The sequence below is a fragment of the Rhinopithecus roxellana genome, chromosome 3 (assembly GCF_007565055.1).
Source record: "Rhinopithecus roxellana isolate Shanxi Qingling chromosome 3, ASM756505v1, whole genome shotgun sequence".
Taxonomy (NCBI): domain Eukaryota; kingdom Metazoa; phylum Chordata; class Mammalia; order Primates; family Cercopithecidae; genus Rhinopithecus; species Rhinopithecus roxellana.
The window spans coordinates 65,439,134-65,442,646 of NC_044551.1; positions in this window are offsets into that span (position 1 = coordinate 65,439,134).

Genomic DNA, 3,513 nt, shown 5'->3' on the forward strand with positions numbered 1-3,513 from the left:
AACAAAGGAAATATCCTCCGAGATAAAGCGGAATGAAACTTTCTGAAAACGGCTTTGTGCTGTGTGAATTCATTTCACATGTTACAGCACCCTCTCTTGGGGAGTTTGGCTAGCACTCATTTTGTGGATTCTCATAAGTGATTCTTGGATATCGTTGAATCCCATCTTGGATAAGGAAGTATCCTCAGACAAACGTGCAGAGAAGCCTTCTCAGAAACTTCTTTGTGGGGGAACTCAGCCCACAGAGTTCTCATTGTTTGCATGAGAAGCTTGCTTGCAGAGTTTCGCAGAATCTCCAATAGGACACACGGTGGCGCTCGAGACCACAAATAACTTCATCTTAAGCAAGAAAGAAGCTTTCTGAGAAACCGCTTTGGGATGTGTGAATTCAACCCACTGAGTTACACCTGTATTTCGTGGGGCCGTTGCCTAGCCCTGATTGTGTGGAATCTAAGAACTGATATTTCGGATCTCATTGAAGAAAATAGGGGCCATGAAATATCCTCCGGCAGAAATGAAAAGAAGCTTTCTGAGAAACTTCTTTCTGATCTGTGAGTTCATTTCAGAGACTTATAACTTACACTTCAGAAAGTAGTTTGCTAACACTCTTTTCGTGGAATCTGAAAGTGATATTGGGAGCACATAGGGGCCCATGGTGAGAAAGGAAATATCGTCACATAAGAAGTAGAGAGAAGCTTTCTGGAGATTGCTTTCTGATGTGTGACTTCATCACACAGAGTTCCACAATTCCCTCTTGGAACAGTTTGCTAACCCTGTTGTCATGGATCTGCAAAGGTATATTTGGGAGCTCATTGAGGGCTATGGTGAAAAAGGAAATATTCTCACATAATAACTAAAGAGAAGCTTTGCTGAGAAACTGCATTGCCATGGTGAATGCAACCTCAGAGTTACACGTTTCTCTTCAGTGATCAGTTTGTTAAACACATTTTCTGGAAATCGCAATTAGACAATTCATAGCGCAATGAAGCTTACGGTGACAGAGGATATATCCACAGATGAAAACTAGAAAGAAGCTTTCTTAGAAACTGCCTGGTGATGTGTGAATTCATCTCACAGAGTTACACTTATGTTTCGTGGAGCAGTCCATTAACACTGTCTTTGAGGAAACTGAGAAGGGCTTCCTTGCATCGCTTTGAGGCCTACGCTGATAAAGGAAATTTCATCCGTTCAAAACGTGAAAGAAGCTTTCTGAGAACTTCTTTCGTTCTGTGAGTTCATCTCACAGACTTATAACTTAGACTTCAGAAAGCAGTTTGCTAACACTCTTTTCGGGGAATCTGGAAAGTGATATTTGGGAGCCCATAGGGGCCCATGGTGAGAAAGGAAATATCGTCACATAAGAAGTAGAGAGAAGCTTTCTGAGAGTTGCTTTCTGATGTGTGACTTCATCACACAGAGTTCCACGCTTCCCTTCTTGGAACAGTTTGCTAACACTGTTGTCATGGATTCTGCAAAGGTATATTTGGGAGCTCATTGAGGGCTATGGTGAAAAAGGAAATATTCTCACATAATAACTAAAGAGAAGCTTTCTGAGAAACTGCATTGCCATGTTGAATGCAACTCTCAGAGTTCACGCTTTCTCTTCAGTGATCAGTTGTTTAACACAGTTTTCTGAAATCTGCAATTAGACACTTCATAGCGCAAGAACTTACGGTGACAAAGATATATCCACAGATGAAAACTAGAAAGAAGCTTTCTTAGAAACTGCCTGGTGATGTGTGAATTCATCTCATAGAGTTACACTTATGTTTCGTGGAGCAGTCCATTAACACTGTCTTTGAGGAAACGAAAAGGCTCCTATTGAAAATAGGGAGAGGGGAAGATAAAAAGAGAGTGGTATCCTTGACACGTGAAAGAACTCGTTCAAACGTAAAGAAGCTTTCTGAGAAACTCTTTCTGTTCTGTGAGTTCATCTCACAGACTTAATAACTTAGACTTCAGAAAGCAGTTTGCTACACTCTTTTCGTGGAATCTGGAAAGTGATATTTGGGAGCCATAGGGCCCATGGTGAGAAAGGAAATATCGTCACATAAAGTAGAGAGAAGTTTCTGAGAGATTGCTTTCTGATGTGTGATTCATCACACAGAGTTCCACCTTCCCTTCTTGGAACAGTTTGCTACACTGGTTGTCATGGATTCTGCAAAGGTATATTTGGGAGCTCATTGAGGGCTAGGTGAAAAGGAAATATTCTCACATAAAACTAAAGAGAAGCTTTGTGAGAAACTGCATTGCCATGTGTGAATGCAATCTCAGAGTTACACGTTTCTTTCAGTGATCAGTTTGTTAACACAGTTTTCTGGAATCTGCAATTAGACACTTCATAGCGCAATGAAGCTTACGGTGAAAGAGGATATATCCACAGATGAAAACTAGAAAGAAGCTTTCTTAGAAACTGCCTGGTGATGTGTGAATTCATCTCACAGAGTTACACTTATGTTTCGTGGAGCAGTCCATTAAACTGTCTTTGAGTAGCTGAGAAGGCTTCCTTGCATCGCTTTAGGCCTACGCTGAAAAGGAAATTTATCAGTTCAAAACGTGAAAGAAGCTTTCTGAGAAACTTCTTTCTGTTCGTGAGTTCATCTCACAGACTATAACTTAGACTTCAGAAAGCAGTTTGCTAACACTCTTTTCGTGGAATCTGGAAAGTGATATTTGGAGCCCATGGGGGCCCATGGTGAGAAAGGAAATATCTCACATAATGAGTAGAGAGAAGCTTTGAGAGATTGCTTTCTGATGTGTGACTTCATCACACGAGTTCCACCCTTCCCTTCTGGAACAGTTTGCTAACATTGTCATGGATTCTGCAGAGGTATTTTGGGAGCTCGTTGAGGGCTAGGGTGAAAAAGGAAATATTCTCACATAATAACTAAAGAGAAGCTTGTGAGAAACTGCATTGCCATGTGTGAATGCAACTCACAGAATTACTCGTTTCTCCTCTGTGTTAGTTTTGCTAACCCAGTTTTCTTGAATCTGCAATGGAATACTACTTGCGCTATGCAGCTGACGGAGATAAGAAAATATACTCAGATCAAATACTTATAGAGCTTTCTGAGAAATTGCTTTCTTACGTGTTACTTCATCACCAGAGTTACACCACAATTTGTTGGAGCCGTTCCCTAGGACTGTTTCCGTGGATTCTAGAAGTGATATTTCCAATGGGTTTGAGGGTGTTGAGAACAAAGGAAATATCCTCCGAGATAAGAGGAATAAACTTTCTGAGAAACGGCTTTGTGCTGTTGAATTCATTTCACAGTGTTACAGCACCCTCTCTTGGGGAGTTTGCTAGCACTCATTTGTGGATCTCTAATGATGTCTTGGATATCGTTGAATCCCATCTTGGATAAGGAAGTATCCTCAGACAAACGTGCAGAGAAGCCTTCTCAGAAACTTCTTTGTTGTGGGTGAACTCAGCCCACAAGTTTCCATCATTGTTTGCAATGAGAAGCTTGCTTGCAGAGTTTTCGCAGAATCTCCAATAGGCACACGGTGGCG